The sequence below is a fragment of the Tiliqua scincoides genome, chromosome 2 (genome assembly GCF_035046505.1).
Source record: "Tiliqua scincoides isolate rTilSci1 chromosome 2, rTilSci1.hap2, whole genome shotgun sequence".
Classification (NCBI taxonomy): Eukaryota; Metazoa; Chordata; class Lepidosauria; order Squamata; family Scincidae; genus Tiliqua; species Tiliqua scincoides.
The window spans coordinates 267461604-267476344 of NC_089822.1; the positions used below are offsets into that span (position 1 = coordinate 267461604).

A 14741-nucleotide genomic window follows, 5' to 3' on the forward strand; every position below is an offset into this window, starting at 1 on the left:
CTATTAAGAGGAGGAAGGCTATGAGCTGATCAAAGGCACTGGCTTAGCTGTGCCCTCTGCTCCATCTGGGTGTGGCTGGATCTTGGTCCTTCTGTTGGTCTTAGCTTGGTGGAGATTTGGGTGAGTGAAAGGAAAGACGTTGCACCTCCAAAGGGGAGACTAGAAAGGCAGGCAGATGGAGAAGCTCCTTTTTCCCACCTTGGACAAAGCAAGAGGAAGAAGGAGATGGTTGTTTCTATGTTCAAAGTATATAATGGCCTTGCTGTGGGCTCCACTTGAGGGGGGGGGAAAGCTGCATAAAGAATAAAATCTTTATTCTTTGCATTGAAGTGAAATGACTTCAAAGCAGCCTATGAGGGGTTACTTGAGAGTTTGGACTGGACAGCAATTCCACTGTGCTTGCTAGCCTCTTTAGGGCAGTGGGGGCGGGGGGTGTATGGGGCCTGGGTTCTAGAATAGATTTCTTACTTTTGACTGCAGTCAAAGAAACCTTCTTCTGTCCTGAAGGGCACGACCTGGTAATGTGAAAGCTGAAGAAGTCCCAGAGTGGACTCTTCAGCCCATGAAACAGTTGAATGTTTCAACTCTCTAAGGGCCATCTTATTGCAAGGTGTTAGATCCCTGTTATGAAAACAAGGCAGGGTGTGGGAGGCATCACTTGGACTTCCAAAAGAAGAATCAATCAACTTTGGACAAAGTCTGTCTCTCAAAGGGTCTAAGAAGATTCAGCATTTGTAGGGAAAGTGGAGTAGGTCCCATCTTGGGTTAAAATGGAACCTCCAGCTCCACAGGCAGTATACTGGCAGAATGGAATGGAATATACAGAATGGAATATACATTCTGCCATTCTGGCAGTATACTGGCAGAATGGAAATATACAGAATGGCAGTATACTGGCAGAATGGAAGTATACTTCCAGACTGGCAGAATGGGCAGCAAAATGGCAGATGCGTTTCAGTGTCAGTAAGTGTAAAGTCATGCACATTGGGGCAAAAAATCAAAACTTTAGGTATAGGCTGATGGGTTCTGAGCTGTCTGTGACAGATCAGGAGAGAGATCTTGGGGTGGTGGTGGACAGGTCGATGAAAGTGTCGACCCAATGTGCGGCGGCAGTGAAGAAGGCCAATTCTATGCTTGGGATCATTAGGAAGGGTATTGAGAACAAAACGGCTAATATTATAATGCCGTTGTACAAATCTATGGTAAGGCCACACCTGGAGTATTGTGTCCAGTTCTGGTCGCTGCATCTCAAAAAAGACATAGTGGAAATGGAAAAGGTGCAAAAGAGCGACTAAGATGATTACGGGGCTGGGGCACCTTCCTTATGAGGTGCCTACGACATTTGGGCCTCTTCAGCCTAGAAAAGAGACGCCTGAGGGGGGACATGATAGAGACATACAAAATTATGCAGGGGATGGACAGAGTGGATAGGGAGATGCTCTTTACACTCTCACATAATACCAGAACCAGGGGACATCCACTAAAATTGAGTGTTGGGCGGGTTAGGACAGACAAAAGAAAATATTTCTTTACTCAGCATGTGGTCGGTCTGTGGAACTCCTTGCCACAGGATGTGGTGCTGGCGTCTAGCCTAGATGCCTTTAAAAGGGAATTGGACAAGTTTCTGGAGGAAAAATCCATTACGGGGTACAAGCCATAATGTGTATGCACAATCTCCTGATTTTAGAAATGGGTTATGTCAGAATGCCAGATGCAAGGGAGGACAGCAGGAGGAGGTCTCTTGTTATCTGGTGTGCTCCCTGGGGCATTTGGTGGGCTTCTGTGAGATACAGGAAGCTGGACTAAATGGGCCTATGGCCTGATCCAGTGGGGCTGTTCTTATGTTCTTATACCTCTGAGTGGCAGTTGTTGGGGGGGCAACAGTGGGAGAGGGAGCTCCACCCATCTTCTGCCATTCATTCCTTTGAGGTATTGGGTAGTCACTGTGCAAAGCAGGTCGAATGGAGTGCAGCTCTGACCCAGCAGGGCAATTCTCACTTGGTTAGGGGTTCCCACATGCAGACATGTTGTTCCTCAGCAAGATTGTGGCATTGTGTCCCTTCAAGCCATGCCTTGGAGCTATGAGGGGCTTGTTAAGGAAGTGGCAGACTGTCTTGAGATGTGTCTCAAGAAATTCGCTCCTGGATCAGGCCAAGGGGTCATCTGCTCCTGCTTCCTGTATCTCACAGTGGCCCTCTGGCTGCCTTGGGGAGTGTTCAAGACGCCCATATCTTCATGCCACTCCCTTGCATCTGGCATGTTGGAGGTAGTCTACTTCTTAAACTTGGAGGTTGTACTTACCCCTCATGGCTTGTAACCAATGATGGTCTTTTCCTCCTTAAATCTATCCAGTCCCCTGTTAAAGGCATCTAGGCTAGAAGCCATAATTACATCTTGTGGCAAGGAGTTCCACAGATTAGTTACATGCTGGGGAACACCTGGAAGGCTGCTTAAACAACCTTCCCTTGGCATTGTCCTCAGTGTGGATGCAGGGGATCCTGTTGGGAAGGCTGCTGAACCCCCTCAATTCCCACCGGCCACTTCCGGGTGATCTTCTTTCTATTATTTTGCAGACAGAGCTCACATTTGCCATCTTGACCACTCTTTGTTTCTTTCTTTCTGCAGCTTGGTGTTAATTTTGTGAGGTGTCTAATGAAGAAGCAAAACCCCACAGTCCTCTCACTAAAGAAGAGACCAGGAGGAACAGGAAATGCATCTCATGACCCGCAGCCCACAGATATTGGTGAAAGCCCTCCACAGTCAGAGGACCCTGTTGCAGGATGGGCAGAGAGATGGGAAGCCCAATGGCAGGAGTTCCTGGGGAGAGTGAGGTCCCAGGAGGTGCTGGAAGAGGATGCAATCTGGCATGAGGCTAAGGTCTTGTTGGCCTCCTTCGAGCAACAGACAAAAACCTGCAGGGGTCCCAAGGAAGAGTGGGCCAAGAAGCACACAACACAGCTGACCCTTGCTGCCCTCCCACTGGAGTTGCGGACCTGGCTTGGGGAATGTGGCCTGCAGACCTGCTCCAAGGCAGAGACGCTGGTCAAAGCTCTCTTGTGGAGGAAGCAGGAGTCCTTGAGGCGGGGAAGGCAGGTGAGTGGTTTCCCTTGCTCATTGGTCTGAGCCACAGTGGTTGCTGCCTCTGTCCACTTGTTCCAGGCTGTGGGTTGGACTGGATGACCTTGTGGGCCACTTCCAACTCTAGGATTCTATCAGTGGGACTGTCAGATGTCATTGCCTGGGTTAAGTGGTGTCTCCCTTGTCACTAGTGTTTGCCTGAAGGAATCTTCCTCGGTGCTCTGAGGCTTGGCGATTTGTATGTGTACATGAGATAGATATGTAGCTAGCAAGACTTTCAAAAATTGGAATGCCTGAAATGTGTGGCCCTTCTTGACCAGGTGCTCCTTGAAGTTGCCTCCTTTCTCTCTCTGTCTTCAAGCGGCCTCAGTCCCCTTGTTCATTTTCTGGCTGGACAGCCGTGGCCCATTCTTGAGGTCACTTGATGTGGGTTGCACCAGCAGCAGATGACGAGGAGGCCAAGTGGGGTAAGGGTTTTGATTGGGATTTGTAGCACAGAGGTAGTAGACCTGAGATGGCATCAGGTGGCATTCTGACCCAAACGTTAACTCTTGGGCAGGTTTGTATGGCTGCAAGTTGTCCAGGTACCCAGTTCCAATTTGGTCACGCTGCCCTTATGCTGGCTGAGAGTCCTGCTTCCATATGAACCTGCCCGTGGGTTAATGTGTGAGACAGAGGTTCTCTTCCATGCCCCAATACCATCCAGACTGCATCCAACTGGGATGTGGTAGAGAGTTTCCTCTGCTGCAAGCCCAAGATTGGGGAACACCCTCCTGAGGAGACCCTGCCTCACTCCTCACTCGGGAGACTCCTCTTTGAACTGGTGTGTTGGGGCTGCACATTCCTGTGGATATTTGTGATGTGCTGGTGTTGTGCCTGGTTTGTGTTGGCTGCCTGGAGTGCTGACCATGAAATGGAAAAAGGTTGGTTAAAAATACACTTTCAGGGAGAAGGTCCATTATTCAGTCAATCAATTCTGAGTTTGGGATTGTGAGTCTCTTGGCCAAGGACTATGGGTGAAACTACGGCCAGTAAGTAGGCAGCGGTTGAATTGTCCTCTTCCATGTAGCCCTTCTCCTACAAGCCCCCCACCCCAAGACCTCTATCCTGAAACAGCCCTTCTTCTGCTCCAGCAGGTGGCAGCTAGGAGCTCTTCCTCTGCAGTCCAGAAGAATCCACCTGACCTCAGGCAGGATGAAGGGGAGCGGAGCCTCTTGGGTAAGGAGGGAGGTGCCTTTTATGATCCAAGTTTGGACCACCCCTACTGGGCCAGCCTCCGCTCTGTGTTTCCCCTTGGACTCGTACCAAAAGTCTTTCCTCCTTCCTGCAGGGCATACGACGGACTGTGAAACTGAGAGGCACCCACCTGTGATGCGGTTGGAAAGAGAGGAAGAAGAGACTCTTTGGGGTTTGGAAAGCACAAGGAGGCAAGAGGGAAACCCCAGGGATGAAAAGTTGGAAAAATTGATTCCTTGTCTGGGAGGAGCCCTCCAGGAACAAGAGAAACAGACAGAAGAGAAGGGGAATGAGCGTCCTGGCAGCATCCCCACAGAGGGAAAGCTCAACAAAGCCTTGTTGCTTGAGGAGAGCTCCAGTCAGCCCATCACTTCTTCATGTGTAACACCCAGCACAGGGAAAAAACTATACTTATGTTCGGAGTGTGGAAAGATCTTTGCTTGGAGTGGTGGCCTCAGAGTGCATCAAAGAACACACACAGGAGAGAAGCCATACAAATGCCCCCACTGTGGCAGCAGCTTTGCTGATGGCTCATCTCTTAGAAATCATCTAAAAATTCATACAGGAGAACAAACCATATAACTGTTCGGAGTGTGGAAAGAGCTTTTCTCAGAGCAGCCACCTCCGAGTGCATCAAAGAACACACACAGGAGAGAAGCCGTACAAATGCCTCCACTGTACCAGCAGCTTTGTTAAGAAATCACACCTTACAATACATCTAAGAATCCATACAGGAGAAAAACCATATAATTGTTCAGAGTGTGGAAAGAGCTTTGCTCTGAATCATCACCTCAGTTTGCATCAAAGAACACACACGGGACAGAAGCCATACAAATGCCCCCACTGCAGCAGCAGCTTTGCTCACAAATCAAATTTGAAGGGACATCTAAGAGTCCACACTGGAGAGAAACTCTATAAATGTTCTGAGTGTGGAAAGACCTTCAGGCACAAACACTCCCTTGAAAGACATCAAAACACTCACACAGGAGAGAAACCTTATTCATGTACGGATTGTGAAAAGAGCTTTACCCGGAAAGAAAATCTTATTCCACATCAAAGAATCCACACAGGGGACAATCCCTATAAATGTTCTGTGTGTCATAAGAGGTTTAGACAGAAAATTCACCTTCTTGTACATCAAAGACTCCACACAGGAGACTATCCTTATAAATGTTCTGTGTGTGATAAGCTCTTCAGGCACATCACAACCTTTGCAGCACATCAGGAAACTCACACAGGAAAGAAATCTTATATGTGTTCAGAGTGTGGAAAGAGCTTCAGTTACAGAAAAATCTTTACACATCAAAATCTTCACACAGGTGGGAAGCTATATAAATACTCCAAGTGTGAAAAGATCTTCAGTCGCAGTGTTAACCTTAAATAACATGAATGAAGTCACACAGGGCAGGGGGAGACCATCCCATGCTGTAGCAAGAGCTTGGGTGAGGAATTGAGCCGTGAATAATGCAGGAGCAGATGCCACGTGACTGTCTGGGACATGGATACAGTTTCAAGCACAGCACAGTAATTCCTTCCTCTGTTTTAAAGAACCCACCCAGTGATGCAAATCCCATCTGAATCTCCCAGTACCCTGATCAATCTGGGGACCTGCATTTCTGAAACTCTCAAGGTACACAGGCTAAGTGGTTGTCCTGTATGGATCTCGCAGCCTAATTGTTTCCAGTGCCTGGGCAGTTCTTAATGGAATGTTTTAGCTGATTGTTTCATTGGTTTGTGTGCTCCAATTGCCCTTTTATTCCTTCTAGGAGGAAACCAGAGAGATTTTAGCATTTCCGCTGTACATCTGCAGCCAGAGAGGCTCCTCACAGAAGTCCTGCTATGCAAAGATGGACCAGTGCAGGCTCTACTGGTATCTGGGCTGCATTAGATTCTAGGGAAATCTGACAGTGAGTGAAATTTGAATCCACCTCTTTGATATGGAAACAAAAGTCCTTCCAATCAGTAGAAATGCACATTGTGTTTTAGACATTGTGTTCTGTCCAAATCAAGTTTCAAGCTGCATTGGACATTTTTTAAAATCTGGGATATAAATATTTTACCTTAGAAATTAATAGGAGTAATTGTGAGATACACATTTTATCTGGTAATTGCTTATCTTAAGTTCTCTGCTTTCTAATAAATTTGTGTGTGTTTTCCTCTACATCTCTTTATCGCCCAAGAAAGATTCATTTGAAAATGATGTTCATTTTGGAGGGGGAACTTTTCTGCGCTTAAACGTACCTGGTCTTGAACTTTGATGGTTCTGATGTGAGCTGTTCAGAGACACTAACCTTTTTGGCTACTCTGAGACCTGGGAAGAGTGCTAGTTCTGCAGCATCTTGTACACACTGGGGGTAGTAGAATATCAGGAAAAGCATTGCAGGAGCCACAAGGTGCCAATTTACATGGCCTCTCACACTCTCCTGTGGAGCCATTCAGGGTAACAGCTCTTAGGCAAGTGTAAAATGAATATATCTAAAATTAATTTTATGTTTTGAATGTTACTCTTAAAGATGGGTGATAAAGTACTTAAAAAATGGCAGAATATGATTAATTCCTTTTGTATTTGTAATAAAAGACCGAGAATAAGTAAGAACTTATGGTATTTATCACAGAAGGAAGGAGGACTAGAACTGCCAAATTTAAAGCTATACTATGCAGCAAATCAATTGAGACATGTGCCTGAAATTATTATGAATAGCAATAAGCTAATTTGGATTAATTGGGAGTTAGATAATAGTTTAGGAGAGATTGAAAGCTATTTTTTTAAAAGAGAATAAGGAATTACAGCCCAAATCTATCCACACTTTCCTGGGAGAAAGCCCCACTGATTCTAATGGGACTTGCTTCTGAGTAGACATGCATAGGATTGGACTGTTAGCAAAATTATGAACCCTTTCTTACAAAGTTTGATGTATTGTTGGATGAGTTATAGGGCTGTATTGAGTCCAGTTATCTCACCATTTAGTGCAGTGACGGATGTAGGAGGGTTTCCAGGAAATCTGAAGAATTTAAAAAAGAAATTGAGGGAACAGACAGCAATAAGACTTAGAGATTGGATGGAGAAGATGAGTAGTAAAGAACAAATCAAGATTAAGCTGGAAGGGGAGAGAAGCATTTCTTGGTTAAACATCAATCAGCTAATTAAATGGAATAGGGATTGGGGGAAAGCATGGGGAGTAGAGAAAGTTAACAAAGTGTGAAGAGAAAAGGAGAAAGAAAATGAAGTTAAAAATAGGAAAGGGATAATAAGTAAGATATGTACAATATATTGTTGGTAGCGGGTAAAAATTTTAATGGTCTTAAGAAGGTTTGGCAAAGAGTTAAATGAGGAGTTAAGTAATGAAATTTGGAAAGGTTTATGGAATAAAAGAATAATGAAGAATTTATCTATTAGAATTAAGGAAAATTGTTATGAATCTATATGGAGATGGTATTTAACACCTGTAAAATTGAATCAGAGCAATAACGATATAAGAAATGTGTGCTGGAAATGTAAAAAAGAGATTGGCACTTACTTTCATATGTGGTAGTCCTGTGAAATAATGAAAGGAAGATTGGGCAATGATATCTAGAGAGGTTAATGAAATGTTTGTTAAGAGTATACAGATAAGCCCAATGATGGCTTTGATGAATGTGTTTAGTAATGAAGATATGGAAATGGGAAAGAGGAATGAATCCTGGTGATGGTAACTGCTGCAAGACTGGAGTTTGCTAGGAATTAGAAAGGAGATAGAAATGTGAATATTGAGGAATGGTACAAGGAAATGTGGAATACAGCAATAAATGACAAATTAACATGTGAGTTGAAAGCAGTGGCATAGACAGCAGGGGACAGTCCGCCCCGGGTACCACGCTTGGAGGGGTGACACCACAAGTACCCCAACATCGCTAACATTACGAAGGTTGGAAGTAACCCCATCATGCCATATACCATTGGATGTGGAATATCCAGCGGAATGCAGTGCAAAAATCCAGAGTGAAATATCTCCTTTCCATCAAAGGTTATGTTCAAAAAAGCAGAAACCGAAAAATGCATGGAGCTCTATGGAAAGTGAAACTGAGCCATATTGCGTGTTTCCTCATGAGGAGGCAAGCTTGCCCTAGTCCATCGGAAAGGGCATGCTGAGAGGAATCCAACAACACCAGAATGGTTCCTATCCAATGAAAGCAGCCCCCAAAAAACACCCAAGAAGGAAGTCCCTCCCCCAGCAGATGAATATATTGAGCCCTATGGAAAGCGAAAGGAAGCCACATAGGCTCGTTTACCTGCGAGTAGGCAAGCGTACCCTAGTTCCTGGTCAAGTTGGGCACAGGGGAGTGCAAGGCTAGCCACATGGTCCCAATCTGATTAAAGTGGAGCTCAACAAATGCTCCAGCAGGCAGCCTCCACCCCCAAAGAATAAAACAGGCTTCACCTGTAAGGTGAATTTTTACTTGTATTTAGACTTGTAAAGCTGGGTGAGTCCTGATAGTGCTATGCTTAATCTCCCCCCCCTCCAAGCCTGGATCCCCCCAATCTCTTTTTCTCCCCCCCAAGCCTGGACCCCCCCCAATCTCCCTTTCTCCCCCCCTCCAAGCCTTGGCCCTGCGTACACTAAAACAGAGACTTCAGGCATGTTGTTGCGTCCCTGGAAGCCCTGAGGGAACCAGGACTCACAAAATGGAGTCCTTGAGGCTCCCCTCAGCAAGCGCTGTGGAGAAGGGTGAGACTTGGAGTGTGGGGCAGGCTGGGGCCAGATTGCTTTCAAGCCTGCCTGCCCCTCAGCATGCCAGGCACAGAGCAGGGTCGACAGGAGGTCTGCCAGCTCCCGAACCCTCCACCTCACTGCTTGAGACGAGATGTGTCAAGATGCAGGATGTGGGGCCTCATCAGGGACGACTCAGCTGGCAGCCTCGTGCCTTCTCAGGAGTGTGGCCTCCACCCTGATGGCACAGGCTGAAAACCCCTCAGCTGAGATGCTGAGAGGGATGTGCCAGGCAGGAGCTGAACAGTCCTCTAACCGCAGTAGCAGCTGCTGAGGGGAAAATTCTGAGGCAAAATCCCCCCCCCCCAACATTGAGGGAATTAGTACTTGGGGGGGAAGCTCAACAGCTGGCTCAGGCTCAGAAGGGATCGAAACAGCATTGGGCCAGCGATCTCTGGAGGGTGGCCACAGCTGTGGCCGAGCTGGAGGAGACACTGGCCTGAATCATGGTCGTTAATTCCTCTCAGCTGTAGAGGCAGTGGCTGGACTTGGGTCTCAGATACCTCTCTAGAGGGGTTTGCCTCTAGAATCTTCGCTATGGGCCTGGTGGGAAGAGCTAGAGTAAGAACACAAACGTTCTTTCCCATCAGAGAACTCACACTAGAGAGAAGTCTTAAAGAGGCACCAGTAAATCTGTTGATGTTTGGAGTGTGCAAAGTGTCAGGAAATGCAGCTCTTTGTCCAAACACAGAAGAGATATTCAAGATCCTGAACTTTGTCCAGATGTAGCACAGTCACAATGCTCAGAGAGTGGCGAAACCAGGCCTGATTCCATGCCAGGGAATCCATAAGAGGCACTGAGGAGAGCCAGAATCGGAGCCCAACAGACACTGCAGAGGGAGAGATGTGTTGGAGGGGCTGCACTCTGTCCACTCCTGCCCTGCTTCCTGGGTTGGAAGAGAGCAGCAGGTTCCCAGTGCTGCAGCCCAGCAATTTTCACATTTTTTCAAAGTACACTGACAAGGCACTAACATTGTCAAGGCACACCATTCTGCTGGAGGGGGCTCACATTCCCCAACAAGGTTGGAGCTGAGTGACCTGATTCCAAGACCACTGTGTATGTCACCACTGACCTTGACTCTCTGCTGCTGTTTCACTTCCTACTTGTCATTTTGGTAACACCTGAAGCCCCAACTCAGGACCTTCCCTGTGCACCAGTGTGTATAACAACCAGTGAGGCTGCCTCAACACTATCAGATCACTGACCCACCCAGCATTCAGCCCTATGCACTGATCCTACCAGCCTTCAGCAGTAAACCTGGAGAACCAACACAATTTGTTCCTCCTTCCCACCTGGCTATGTTCAAATTGTATAATGGCTTTTCTGTAGGCTCCACCTGAGAGCTGCAGAATGGAGGGGGGAAAATCTGCACTGTCTTTATTCTTTGCATTGTAGTGAAATGACTTCAAAGCAGCCTATGTGGGGTTACTCGAGAGTTTGGACAGCAATTCCACTGTGCTTGCCAACCTGTTGTGTTTTGGGGGGGGGGGCGGTGTTGTATGGGGCCTGGTTCTAGAATAGATTTCTTACCTTTGACTGCAGTCAAAGAAACCTTCTTCTTTCTGAAAGCTGAAGTCCCAGTGTGGACTCTTCAGCCCATGAAACAGTTGACCATTTCAATTCTCTAAGGGCCATCTTATTGCAAGGTGTTAGATCCCTGTGATGAAAACAAGGCAGGGTGTGGGAGGCATCACTTGGACTACCAAAATCAATCAACTTTTGACAAAGTCTGTCTCTTAAAGGTTCTAATAGGATTTAGCACTTGTAGAGAAAGAGGAGGGGGCTCTTCTTGTGTTAAAATGGAACCTCCAGCTCCACAAGCAGTGTACCTCAGAATGCCCATTGTTACAGAGCTCCACCCATGTTCTGCTGTTGATTCCTTTGAGTCATTGGGTGGTCACTGTGCAAAGCAGGTTGGATGGAGCACAGCTCTGACCCAGCAGGGCAATTCTCACATGGATATGGGTTCCCATATGCAGACATGTTGTTCTTCAGCAAGATTGTGGCATTGTGTCCCTTCTAGTCATTACTTTGAGCTATAAGGGGCTTGTAAGGAAGTGGGAGACTGTCCTGAGATGTGTCTCAAGGGATTGGACAAATTTCTGGAGGAAAAATCCATCACAGGTTACAAGCCAGGATGTGCATGTGCAACCTCCTGATTTTAGGAATGGGCTGTCAGAATGCCAGGTGCAAGGGAGGGCACCAGGATGAGGTTATCTGGTGTGCTCCCTGGGGCATTTGGTGGGCTGCTGTGAGATACAGGAAGCTGGACTAGATGGGCCTCTGGCCTGATGCATCAGGGCTCTTCTTATGTTCTCAATGACTCCAACAGCAAGTGGGAGAGGCCACGTACATGGCGTGCTGCGGCATCTGGAATATTTATCCTGCCGTCCCCAGCTATGCTACTGCTCCCCACATTTACAAGATGCTGCACAACTGGAACTCTCCCAAGGTCTGCTCTGAACAGGCAACATCCAAACCATCAGAGTTCAAGACCAGGTGCTTTTAAGTGCAGAAATGTTTACCATCCAAGAATGAACATCCTTTCAAATGAATCATTCTCCATTTTGTGCAAACTGCTGATGGATGAATGAACTTCTGCTCGCTCAAGGGAGAAACTACACGTCAGGTGAAGTTTCAGCAGCACTGATTCCTTTGGCAACGGAATAAAGAAGATACATAGAGAAAAAAATACACAAGTTTATTATTCGTAAGCAGAGACTTTCCAATATCAACACGAGCAAGTACCAGATAAAATGGGTACCTCAAAACCAGTTGCTCCCATTTATTTCTAAGGTAAAAAGTTTATATCCCAATTACTGATTTTAAAATAGTCCAACCCTGCTTGAAACCTAGATTAGAAATAAGACAATCAACTTATAAAACAGTTTACACTTCCACTGACTGCAAAACTGTTTTTTCCATGTCATCAAACAGCTGAATTGAATCTTCACACACAGTCCTCTGCCAGATTTCCTTAAAATCTAATTCAGCCAAGTTAGCAGAAAAGCAGAACTCCCATCTTTGAACAGCTTCACTGCTGTAAGGAAGTCTCAATGGCTGTAGTTAAACAGTGGAAAAAGCTAAAAATTCTCTGGTTTTCTCCAGGGATTTCTAAAAAGAATAAAAATACAGTTAAAATACACAAACCAGTGAAACTATCAACTAAAACATTTCACTAAAAAACTAGCCAGACACCACAAATCTTTAGGCTGCAAGTTCCATACAGCACATCCATTTAGCCTGTGCAGCTACTGTGCGAGGTTCAGAATGCAGGACCCTAATCTGATCAGGGAACTGGGAGATTCAGGTGGGAATTTCACCACTGGATTTTCAGACAGGGTTCTTTAAAATACAGGAAGGAATTGCTGTGCTCTGCTTGAAACTGTACCCATGTCCCAGACAGTCATGTGGCATCTTTTCCTGCATTATTCAAGGCTTGATTCCTCCCCCAAGCTCTTGCTACAGCTCGGGACAGGCTCCCCCTGCTCCTTGTGAGCTTGTTGATGTAATTCAAAATTTACTCTGTGACTGAAGGTCCTTTATATAGTGACTGAAGGAGCATTTATATAGTTTCCCACTTTTGTGAAGATTTTGATGATACTTAAGGTTTTTTTTTGTACCTGTAGCTCTTCCCACACACAGAACATTTATAAGGTGTCTCTCCTGTGTGAATGGTTTGATGTACTCCAAGGTTGCTTTTGTATCTGAAGGTCTTCCCACACACAGAACATTTATAAGGTGTCTCTCCTGTGTGAATGTTTTGATGTGCTCTAAGGCTGTCTTTGTATCTGAAGCTCTTTCCACACTCAGAACATTTATAAGATTTGTCTCCATTGTGGATTCTTAGATGTGCCGTAAGATTTGATTTCCTAGCAAAGCTGATGCTACAGTGGGGGCATTTGTAACGCTTCTCACTTGTGTGTGTTCTTTGATGCATTCTGAGGCCATCACTCCAAGCAAAGATCTTTCCACACTGCAAACATATGTACAGTTTTTTCCCTGTGCCAGTTGTTCCACCTCCGGAAGTGCTGATCTGACTGGAGCTCTCCTCAATCAACAAGGCTTTGTTGAGCTTTCCCTTTGTGGGGATGCTGCCAGGATGCTCACTCCCCCTCTCTTCTGTCTGTTTCTCTTGTTCCTGGAGGGCCCCTCCCAGACAAGGAATCGATTTCTCCATCTTTTCCTCTGTGGGGTTTCCCTCTTGCCCCCTTGGGCTTTCTCAACCCTGAAGAGTCTCTTCCTCTCTTTCCAACAACATTCCAGGTGGGTCCCTCTCAATCTCACAGTCCTTTGTATGCCCTGCAGGAAGGAGGAGAGACACTTGGTAAGAGCCCAGGGGAAAATAAAGCCCCCCAGACGTATGCATGTGGGTTTCATTCCCTTTGTCCCAACCTATATCCTGCCTCAGCTCAGGCAGCCCAATCCTAACTAAATCCCCATGTGGCAATGCAGTAACATGGGCCCAGCTTCTGCTGTATCCTGCAGAGCATTTTTGGTCACTCAAGGCATCCTCAGGGAAAGGAAACATTTGTTCCCTTGCCCCACAGACACCCCCAGCAGCTGCCATGGGTCAAAATGTATTGTATTGGCAACATTCAGTCTCGAAAGACTATGGTATCGCACTCTGAAAGGTGGTTCTGGCACAGCGTCTAGTGTGGCTGAAAAGGCCAATCCGGGAGTGACAATCCCTTCCACACCGGGAGCAAGTGCAGTCTGTCCCTGGTCTGTCTCCCTGGCTGTGGGCCTTCCTTCTTTGCCTCTTTGCCTCAGACTGTTGGCAAAGTGTCTCTTCAAACTGGGAAAGGCCATGCTGCACAGCCTGCCTCCAAGCGGGCCGCTCAGAGGCCAGGGTTTCCCACTTGTTGAGGTCCATCCCTAAGGCCTTCAGATCCCTCTTGCAGATGTCCTTGTATCGCAGCTGTGGTCTACCTGTAGGGCACTTTCCTTGCACGAGTTCTCCATAGAGGAGATCCTTTGGGATCCGGCCATCATCCATTCTCACCACAAGACCAAGCCAACGCAGGCGTCTCTGTTTCAGCAGTGAATACATGCTAGGGATTCCAGCACGTTCCAGGACTGTGTTGTTTGGAACTTTGTCCTGCCAGGTGATGCCGAGGATGCGTCGGAGGCAGCGCATGTGGAAAGCGCTCAGTTTCCTCTCCTGTTGTGAGCGAAGAGTCCATGACTCGCTGCAGTACAGAAGTGTACTCAGGACGCAAGCTCTGTAGACCTGGATCTTGGTATGTTCCGTCAGCTTCTTGTTGGACCAGACTCTCTTTGTGTCTGGAAAACGTGGTAGCTGCTTTACCGATGCGCTTGTTTAGCTCGGTATCGAGAGAATGAGTGTCGGAGATCGTTGAGCCAAGGTACACAAAGTCATGGACAACCTCCAGTTCATGCTCAGAGATTGTAATGCAGGGAGGTGAGTCCACATCCTGAACCATGACCTGTGTTTTCTTCAGGCTGATTGTCAGTCCAAAATCTTGGCAGGCCTTGCTAAAACGATCCATGAGCTGCTGGAGATCTTTGGCAGAGTGGGTAGTGACAGCTGCATCGTCGGCAAAGAGGAAGTCACGCAGACATTTCAGCTGGACTTTGGATTTTGCTCTCAGTCTGGAGAGGTTGAAGAGCTTTCCGTCTGATCTGGTCCGGAGATAGATGCCTTCTGTTGCAGT

The 14741-nt window shown here is 46.7% G+C and overlaps 1 pseudogene; it reads left to right on the forward strand.

Moving 5' to 3' along the window:
* The first annotated feature begins 2257 nt into the window (after positions 1–2257).
* LOC136639161 (zinc finger protein 271-like) overlaps positions 2258–14741 on the forward strand; it is a 22265-nt pseudogene continuing 9781 nt past the window's right edge.